Raw genomic sequence first — 11,382 nt, forward strand, 5'->3', positions numbered from 1 at the left:
GAGTTATAGACTAGTACCAAAAATGATTTAATATTTTGTATGAATTTAACAAATGCAGAAGGCTTTGAAGTTAATTTATTGTTGAGTTATTGCAATAAACAATAATGAATAGGGGGTACGTAATGAAAATATCTCAGCCTTAAAAAAAGACATATTTTCATGGATCCATCTGCTAGGAAATAAAGAAATGCAAATTATACTTTACTTTTTTTTTTTACTTTTTTTTTTTATTACATTTTCACCCCAAACAAGGCACATTGCCACTTTGGTGTAGGGGGCTACTATCAGGGGAAACATCTACTGGGGTACTATGTAGGGATTTGGGCAGCAAGATGTTGGTTCACGTTGCACTTGAACTTTTGCATGTCAGTACAGTTGGGGAAGCAGTGACCTGGAATGGAATTCCAAAGTCTAGCAGTTCTGGGGAAGAAACTACTGGAATAGAAAGATCTTTTACATCTAGGGATCTCTACAGTGTGGGGGTGGGATTTTGCAGCTTGTCGGGTCTGTCGAGGGTGTTCACGTCGTGGGGGCACAAGTGCTTGCAGTTCAGAGCATTCACCATTAAAATACTTGTAGAACAGGCAGAGGGATGCAACGTTTCGACGATGGGACAGAGGCTGAAGCTTAGATGCCAGTTTAGGGCCTATCAGATTTGCGACTCTCTTTTGAACCCTGTCAAGGAGCGAGAGACTAGTAGCCGATGCACCAGCCCAAATATGACAGCAATACTCCATACATGGGCGAATGGTGACCTTATAGAGATACAAGATACTTTCGGGTGTTAGAAGTTTTCTAGCACAGTAGAGAGAGCCCACCTTCCTCGCAGCGGCCCTGGCAATGCCCTCGATGTAATTGTTCCAACTCATGTTTCCTGTGAACGTTAGGCCAAGGAGCTTGAAAGACGTACTCTCAGATAAAGAGGCGTTGGCCATTGCTATAGGTGGTAGAGAAGGTTTCTTGTAATTATTTTTTTTTTTTTTTTTTACACAGTGATCACCACTTATCAAGGCCCGGAAGCCACTCAGGGATAAGGGTTATTGCAAGTACATTACGTTAGTGAGGAGATTTGCTGAAATGTTTACTTAAGGGGGCGGTTCATTAGGAATTTGTTAACATTGGACTTGAAGACAACCAAGTTGTAGTCCGGAGGGAAGCAGGCAGACGGAACAGAGTTCCACAGGCGTGCAGTTCTAAGAAAGAAGCTTTGTTCATGGAATCTGCGTTTTGATTTAGGCACAGATATAGAGTGGGGGAAATTTTTCACAGTGGATTCAGCTAGACGGGTGTTTTTCGTGAAAGATTGGCGAGGGGGGACCAGAGATTGGAGTTCAGACGAGCATCTGCCATGGAAATAACGATAAAACAAGGACAGGCTCGCAACGTCTCTTCTGTGGGAGAGAGGTTGCAGGGTAGAGAAAAGGGCATCCCCCACTAAGCCACGAAGTCTATTTTGTACTCTGTCAAGGCATGATAGGCTGTCCTTAGCAGCTCCGGCCCAGATATGGCAACAGTACTCCATCCTTGGACGTACTTGGCTTTTATATAGATAGAGAATTGCATCCGTAGTGAGATATCTTCTGGAGCGGTAGAAGGACCCCACCATCTTTCCAGCGATCTTGGCAACAGACTTGATGTACGTGTTCCATTTCAGATCAGGAGTAAAGGTCAAACCCAGAAGCTTGTCAAAACACGGGGCCTCACCCAGACGAGAGCCATCCATCACAATTGATGCCAGATAGGGATCAGAGCGTTGATGATGTAAGGATAGGAGTTTGGTTTTGAAGAATGAAACCAGTTTAGTCTTGGCGGCATTGAACGTGACCATCCATTTTTGTCCCCATTCCACTACTGATTGGAGGTCATCCTCTAGTGTTTCTGCCATTACTTTAGATATATGTTCATTTGTTTTCCTGTCGTGCCTGCTATAGAGTGTGGTGTCATCAGCATATATACCCATCTCAGAGGCAATTTTGTCGGGAGGTCATTTATGAATATCAGGAACAGCAGAGATCCAAGGATAGATCCCTGGGGCACTCCCGCATTTATATCATATTGTTTAGATGTACGACCGTTGAGGACAACCTGGATTTTTCTCTTATCTAAGAAGGATTTAATTATGTTAAGTATTCTACCAGTGATACCGTATGATCTAATCTTCCTGAGGAGACCCTCATGCCATACCCTGTCAAAAGCCTTAGATATATCTAGAGCTACCGCTCTGCCCTCTCTCGCTTTGTCCAGTGAATGGTATATGCGTTCAGAGATTACAGTGAGGATGTCTGTCGTGGAACGGGCTTGTCTAAATCCATATTGTTGGTCGGTCAGAAGTTTAGCCTAGAGCAGAAGTTTGGACTAGAGCATGGTTAATTAAGGTCTCAAATATTTTGGCAAAAAGTGGGAGGAGGCTAATAGGGCGATAATTTAATGGGTCAGTTCTTTCGCCAGAATTCTTGAATACTGGTACCACAGAAGCAGTTTTCCAACAACCCGGAAAGCAAGATTCATTAAGGCATTTATTGTAGAGTTTGGAGAGAACTGGAGCTACTTCGGCTGAGCACTTTTTTAATAGCACAGCTGGGATGAGGTCGGGTCCACATGCTTTTGAAGTGTCAAGGTTTTTTATGATAGCATGCACCTGAGCAGGGGTGATTTTCAGATCGTCTAGCGTGGCGTCTGTCCGCATAGGAAATTGAGGTAGTGGGCGGTTTAGAGGGTCCAGTGTGGAGTTTGAGGCAAACCAACTGGCAAGCATGTTAGCCTTTTCGGTTGCTGAGCAAACAACCTCGTGATTGTTGGTTAGTGGGGGAATTGTTGATTGCCCATTATTTACTACACTGTTGTAGATTTTTCAGAAGTCACCAGTTCCTAGTTTTTGTGCTTCGATGCGTTTTTTAGTGGTTTCCGTAAATTCCCTCTTAGCTGTCGCTATTTCTTTCTTAACGTTACTTCTAGCTTCTATGTACTTCTGTCTGTTTGAACTGGACTTATGTTGGTTAAACCTGTGGAATGCATGCTGCCTTTGAGCAATGGCAGTTGCGCAAGTTGAAGTAAACCATTGGGGAGAATGGGGCTTGCTATAGAATTTCCGCATGGGAACATGCGCTTCGATTGCAGTTTTGAACCATTCAGTGGTCTCGGTTGCACACTGTTCAGCAGGAAGAGAAAAAATATTTCCCCATGGAGCGTCTCTGATAAGATCTCTGATGGCTTCCCAGTCAGCCTTTTTTATAATATCTCGTCGTTTTGAGCACTGGCTCTTCAGTTTTGGGTCTAGAGTTTAGGACGATTTCAACCATTATCACTGCATGATCAGCATTCCCAAGTGGGCTGTCGGCTTTCGTTACACAATCATCAGGAACTGTGGTCAAAAACAGATCTAATAGTGATGCATGTTGTTCTTCCTGATCAGGGAAACGGGTTGGAAAAGTAACAATTTGCGATAGGGAGTGAGATACAGAGAAGCTATGAGTTGCGCTGCCTGCTGCATCTGTGTAAGCAGAGGATCCAAGCCAGTTTTTGTGATGGACATTAAAGTCACCAAATACATGTACTTGGGCGCTAGTGTCGAAGGAGAGTGCTGTGTCTATGCTGTCAGATACTTTGTTTATTATGGTGCAGTCTTGGGTCGAGGGAGAGCGGTAGAGAAAGTAAAAGTAGCTAATGTTGTGTTGCATGATTAGTCTAAAGCACATAAAGGCTTGATCATCCGTTTCTAGGTTTGTTTCTCTAGTGAAGGGAAGGGTATTACGAATGTAAACTCGAAGTCCGTGCATATGTCTGTCAGAGTCCTTACGGCAGAGTGGGAGATATCCAAGCATGTTAAAGTAGTTAGAGGGGATGGAGGAGTGTAGGTTAGTCTCACTTAGTGCTAAGATATCCGGGGTATTTGTTAGGAGAAATGCTTCAACATCAGCTAAATTAGTTCTAAGCCCACGGATATTTGTGAATGCAAGCCTCAAGGGAGGAGGCAAGTTGGATTTGTTTGACCCTAAGCCTGGTTTAAGCTTACTTTTAGATTGTACTGTCATATTTTTTAACGAGTTTCAGTTAGGTTAGGGGGAGCCGAACAGGAGGTTATGCAGAATATCACACATGCATCACAAGTAGACCATCAGCTGACCCTCCATCAACTAGGACTGTGGCCTCAGGAAAGCCCACTAGGGATGAGTGCAGGATCCCTTTCCATGCGCGCCATGGCACTGCAAACATCCCGATATTATACAACTGTTGATGGAGCAGCTGCTCTAAGCGCTACCTGTACTACCAGTCGGAAACAGCAGCCAGTAACTGTCAATCCGGTACCCTTAACCCATCAGAGGAAGGTCAACCCAATCTAATTGCTCAGGCATATATGGTACTCAAGCATTCTCAAGTGCCCAGCTTTAGGGGTGGGGTGTGTCGGGAGTGGGGAAACGGCGTTCATTGCCCTTTAGCGATTTTATATTACAATATACAAGCATTGCTCTCAATTGTTGGCCGGATTCTTGGATAAGAAAATAAGAGTTAAAAAAAAAAAAAAAAAAAAAAAAAGGTTTTCTTTAAAACTTCTCCCTTTATGCGTTCCCAGTCACATGACTTTTTGAAATTACTTGAATATAATTTTTGGATATTTTGTAGGAAAAAATATCTGAGAAAAATTTGATGCTTGTGTCATCAATTCAGAGTTAAAGACTGAATAGAATTGAATGTATCATTAGCCCTTTTTATTTTGCAAAGAAGTTATTTAATAAAAAAGATTGATTGTATCTTGTATTTAACTGTATTCTGTAATATTTTGATAACTACACAATATGAACCTAGCTGTTTTTTTTTTATTTTATTTTTTTAACCATAATCCAAACTTTTTATTAAAGATAAAAGAAAAGATGTAAAAAAAAAATTCCAAATGAAAAGTTGCAAAACTAATGAAGGTATGAAAAAAAAAAAAAAAATGAAAAGTTGCAAAACTAATGAAGGTATGAAAAAAAAAAAAAAAAATGAAAAGTTGCAAAACTAATGAAGGTATGAAAAAAAAAAAAAAATGAAAAGTTGCAAAACTAATGAAGGTATGAAAAAAAAAAAAAAAATGAAAAGTTGCAAAACTAATGAAGGTATGAAAAAAAAAAAAAAAAATGAAAAGTTGCAAAACTAATGAAGGTATGAAAAAAAAAAAAAATGTAAAAGTTGGAACTTTGTAATTGATTAGAAAATAATCATCTTGCAAGTAACAGCATTTTTTATTTGTATATTTTGGTAAAACAAAATGTCGAGAATTCAGTTCACTTTGTGGAAATAATCCATGTATGGAGTACTGTGGTCACATCTGAGCGGGTGCATTTGCTCTCTCTCCTGGACAGGGTTCAAAAGAGTCACCAACCTGATAGGTCCTGAACTGTCATCTAAGCTTCAGCTTCTGTCTCATCGACGGAATGTTGCATCCCTCTGCCTGTTCTACAAGTATTTAATGGTAAATGCTCTGACGAACTGCAAGCACTTGTACTCCCAACAAACCTGACAAGCAACTAAAGTCTACCCCTACACAGAGATCTCTAGGTGTAAGAAAGCATATTCTACTCCAATAGTTTCTTCCCCAGAACTGCTAGACTTTGAAACTCCCTTCTGGGATTCTGCTTTCCAAACTGTACTGACATGCAGAAGTTCATGTGTAATGTGAACAGACATCTTGTTGTTCATCTCCCTTCATAATATCCCTGCAACTTATGTCCCCGATAGTAGCCCCCCCCCCACTTCAAAGTGATGTTGTACCTTGTTTGGGGTGAAAATTGAATTTAAAAAAATAAATAAAAATTTAAAAAAAAGATACACCTGAAGAAGGTTGGAGGTTACATTGACCAAAGCGTGAAAATCATACTCAGGATGAGAACGGCAATCCAATGAATCCAAATAATACGAAAAATCAATCCTCGTCTCAGAAATCATCTCGGTAAAAGTCTGAATTTAATTTGCCTTTCTCCATTCATAACACAACTATGTAATGATTAAAAATATATGGATACCTATTGCAAAAAAAGGACCATTTAACTTTTTTTTTTTTTTTTTTTTAGAAAAAAAAAACATGCTAAAACAAGGCACATTGGCAGTGAGATGTAAGGGGCTACTGTGAATTATGGACCATATCCATAGAGACATACAAAGTGGGGAGTTGTGCAGCAAGGTGTTTGTTCATATTACATTTAACTTTCCACATGTTATTACAGTTGGAGAAACAAAAAGGGAATTCCAAAGCGGTCCAATAAAGTAGAAAATCTTCCAGCATCTAGGAACCATTACACTGAAGATGTAGGATTTTGCTGTAAGCTGGATTTATTGCAACAATATTTACATTGAGGAGTACAAAAGCAGTAAGTTCGGGGCACATTCCATGGAAAAACAGGCACAGGATTGCAATATTGCAGTGATGGGACAGGGGTGGAGCTTGCTTGATAGTGCGGGACTTATTTGGTTGGAGACTTTTGAACCCTGTCTCAGAGGGACGGACTAGTGGCAGATACATCAGCCCGGATGTAGCAACAATACTTCATGCATGAGCAAATGGTGGCTTTGTAGAGATGCAGGATACTATTAGGTGTGAGAATAATTTTCTAGCATGGTAGAGAGAGCCCACCTTCTTTGTAGCAGCCTTGGCAATGGCTTTCATGTACTTTTCCAATTTATGCTGCCTGTAAATGTTCAACCGAGGAGTTTGAATGAAGAGCTCTCTGAGTATTATTAGTTATGGTAATCGGTGGTCGAGAAGGTTTCTTGTAATCTATAATATAAATCTCACCTGTCTGTTTAAATGTCTGTATGTATGTCTGTCTGTATGTATGCCTAAAACTTTCAGCAGAGACGAGAGATTTTCACGAGATCAGCGTTGTTTTGAATTCCAACCCTTCGGGTAATAAATATAAAAAGAATGTGCTAAAAAATTAATTCCTTCACCCTCAACTGGGTTTTTTTCTACAGGGAGGGGTCGCTTTTTTCGCCAATATTTTCGAAAGTCATCCTCTTTTTGATTGAATAGCCTTAATTTAAACCTACATCACTTACAATTTGGTGATGGGCGCACTGGCAAAGACATCACTTTTTTTTTTTCACATTCTTTTCCTCCTTCACAGTATGGGTTCAAGCCTGCCTGCCTGCTCACCTACTACAACTTTTTTTTTTTGTTGTTGCTCAAAACACCCCTCCAAACACCCAGGCAACGCCAGGACCTAGACTTGTTATTAAAGAAAAGAAGCTTAATCTTTTATCGAATTTCAGTCATTGCCTTTAGATATGTGCTTATTCCTTTTCCTCTTGTGTCTGTTATAAAGCATAATGTAATCAGCAAATATCTTGGGGATTATTTTATCAATGTGGTCATTTAAGAATATTAGGAACAGTAAAGGTTCAAGGATCTGTAGCAGATGAACTTGCAACAAACACAGGCAGGAGTTAATTCTCCCAACTCGAGATTTGAAATCCATTTTCTCCCTGGCTTGCCCATTCACAAGTCAGCTCTCAATCAAGTGACCGAGTACATAAAAGACGAAATCAGAAACTCTTCCTTCTCTTTCTCCCTGGTTTCTTGCTGATAGCAGACATTCGCTTGGGCCTTTGATCCCAGGTCTAATGTGAGTACAACAAGCCAACATGGCTATCGTCAAACTTGCTTCCATGTGCGATTCACACACATACTCTTTCCTACCACAAGGCACTAACCCTATGTCTCGTCTCTACTATCGGACGCACGCTCCTACAAACGTAAACAAATTAAACACTTTTCTCACTTTCAACAGGCCTGACCTATACCTAACTGTCCGATATCTATGTCCCCACATCGGAAAATCTTTTCAAAACTACTATAAATACAAGCGCACACGAACACTGAACTCTCCTAACAACCCATTTCTTGCATACGCTAATAACGAAGATGACAAAGTTGTTTATTAAATGTTGAAATGAGACTTCCTTTCGTTGTCTTCATTGACTAAAGATCAACCCTTGAGTCACATTAATATCGTGCTGTTGGTACAGAGTCACATGAAATATGATATTAGGTTTATAAGTGTATCTTTGGCAGTTTCTGACTTAACTGGACACATGCATACACAAAAAAAAAAAAAGCAAAACAATGATATGATTAAAGGGAAATAATTTATTTTCATTTTAACAATATCAACATATAAAAATACATGGAATAAATAGGAATAATGTACCCCTACCAAATCAAAATGAAATAAAAAATATATATTGCATTAAAAAAAAAAGAAAACAAAAAAAAACGTCACCTAAAATTTAAGTAAATCAAGGAATGAATCAAGTGTAAAAATTTTTTTTAATTTAAGTGAATTTTTAAAAAAATTTAAGTGAATTTTTTTTTAAATTTAAGTGAATTTATGCAATGAGGCAAGGGAGATAATTTAGAAAAGATGCTTAAAATTGTTTTATCCAGTCATATCATAAGAGTTAATACATTTTTATAAACTAGGTGTACCAAGTCAGCGTTGTACGGTAATGATTTTCTTTTCTGTTTTTGAAGAAAGAAAAGTCTGTTACCTCCCTTTTTACAAAAAATAAAAGTAAATAAAAAATGGCTGCTGCTTGTCCATAACTTATCTTCCCTAAAAAAAAACTAAAAAAAAAAATATTTATTATTTACATACCCGTGGCGGCAAGAAAATAATGTACACCAAATAAAACGCAAACAAGTAGTTATATATATAACTACTTCATATCTACGAAACAGCCCTAAAAAATAGTGGATACAAAAATATCGATATCAAATATAAGCAACAAAACACCAATAACTATAATAAAATTAAAAATAGAAGAAAAAGAACTAATTTGGTATATGGACCCATACAATCAAATGTTAAAAACAAAACTTGGCAAGAAATTTCTAGATCTTATTGAAAAACACTTTCCCGCAAACAACCCCTTACACAAAAACTTCAATAAAAATACCTTAAAGTTATCCTACAGTTGTTGCAAAAATTTAGAGATGATAATTAAAGCACATAATAACAAAATACTAAATAAAAACAATGTAAACAACAACAAAATAAACAATAAAAAAGTAGACACCATGACAAAAATAAAACTAACACTAGCAGAAATAATAATAATAATAATAATAATAATAATAACAACAACAATGATAAACCAACCCCGGACAAGAACAACCATACCATAAATAAAAATACTAATAACGAACAAGATAAATGCAACTGTAGACACCGCACACTTTGCCCAGTTCAAAATAAATGTCTAACAAAAAGCATAGTTTATCAAGCAACAGTATTTGCGAAAGAAAACCCGAATAACAAGAAATATTACGTAGGCATAACTTCCTTAGATTTCAAAACCCGATACTATGACCACAAAAGTACATTCAACAATAAAAAACACAGTATAAAAACAACACTAGCGAATAAATACTGGGAACTCAAAGAAAGCGGTCATTCGCCGGTAGTCGAATGGAAAATAATAAGACAAGCTACCATGTGTAGGCATTTAGACGACCCATGTAAATTATGCCTTCATGAAAAATTTGGTATCCTGTACTTTAAAGAACCCCAACATCTATTAAACTGTAGAAGAGAAATAGCAAATAACTGTGTTCACAAAATAAAATTTACTCTAGGATAGCGATACAAAATAGTTTTAAAACTAACAAAAACAATAGAAAATAAACAAATAAATAAATTAAATAAACATGAATATACATAACTGATCACACATATATGTATGTATGTATATATATATGCATATGTATATTTATATATATAAAAAAAGAAAATGTCTGCCTTAAACCACTAACCTAGTTTTAAAACAGATCCTTTGTTCGATAAAATGCATGCCCATTGGCTGATAGGAAGGGGCGCAGTGGATACTAGAAAGCTGATTGGCTAATTAAAATCCTCAACAGAAGAGGACCATATAAAAACGATAAACAACCACAGAATTCGTGCATAAGCCTGACGAATCCTAGAGTGGATGAAACGCCGAATATTCAGTGTAGCTTAATTGCCATATATATATATATATATATATATATATATAAATCTAATTTTATGGTTAAATGACAACTGACGCACTTGCAACACTATTTTGAAATTCATCACCAGTTAACTTCCCCTTAAAACACTCTGTAGAAATAGAATCAGCCTGGTATATCATCCTAATTCCTAAGAATTCCCATTATATCATCTAAAAATATTTTTTTTATAAAACTACTTGATTTACGTGACTTTTGGATGCGTTATATTTTCTGTCATTAGTACATACACTATAAAGATTTTTTCTTTTTGTTTGTTTCTTGAAATGATGGGATGGAACAAGCACCGTATATTATTATTAATGATCTTAGCCATCTTAATTCTTTTAATATTGAAGATAGTTTGAAATAGACAAATTAAGTCAATTTCCTTCAAGGTTTTGTTTCAGATGATTTTTTTTTCATATAAATCAAGAAATAATGTCTTATATTATTTACATTGCTGACCGATTTTATCTGAAGTTATTTATTCGCATCATTATTTTATCTGCAGCAGTCATTTTGATCTTTAACAAAAACTCAATCCATAACTGGAGTGAAAGAGAGTAAAGTCTGAATACTTGGCTTCTACATTTCCACTTATATACCTAGATTCAGAACAAAATCAAAATGGTTTCTGTAGATCATTTTACTCTGTATTAACTTCCTACCTAGTGAAGGAAGATGTGACACAAGGTCCACAAATGCGGAGAATCAAGGAGGAGCATTCTGGTATTTTAAAAATTGTTTGTGCAGTCCTGTCAGCGTTACCTGATCACGATGCCTCAGACAGCAAGCAATGAACTTACTCCACCAGAAAGAAGAAAGGCAAAGTGAGTCTCCTAGAACTGCACAAGACCAAAGCTAGCTTTGGTCAATAGGGAAGACGCCATTTCAACAATTGCCTCAACTATTAGTTTGGGCATCGAAGTAAAAAATTTAATCACTATTTGCAATAGAATAAACTGGCTTACAATTTCTTTTATTTAATTTTGTTTAACCCAAATACGTCACAAATTAATAGACAAAGTAAAATAAATGGTTTACAACTAATTTTCCAACGTTTTTTTCCTACTTTTTAATAATTATGTCAGTCATAGTAATGACCATATATATATATATATATATATATATATATATATACACACACACACACACAGGATTTCTCATCTAACCAAAGGAGAAACCGAGGAATCATGCCTATTTCGGATTGTTACCTTGTGCCGTGGAAGAATCAAGATACGCATAGGATCCTTTTACTTCCCTGCTACCAAAAACTCTCACTTCAGGATTTACCATACAATTTGAATATAAAGTTCAATATCCTTTTCATTCTGAATCAATATATAATTTTCCTTACTCTATGATTTAAAAACTTT

The sequence above is a fragment of the Euprymna scolopes genome, chromosome 22 (genome assembly GCF_053919585.1).
Source record: "Euprymna scolopes isolate OS-2025 chromosome 22, ASM5391958v1, whole genome shotgun sequence".
Lineage (NCBI taxonomy): Eukaryota > Metazoa > Mollusca > Cephalopoda > Sepiida > Sepiolidae > Euprymna > Euprymna scolopes.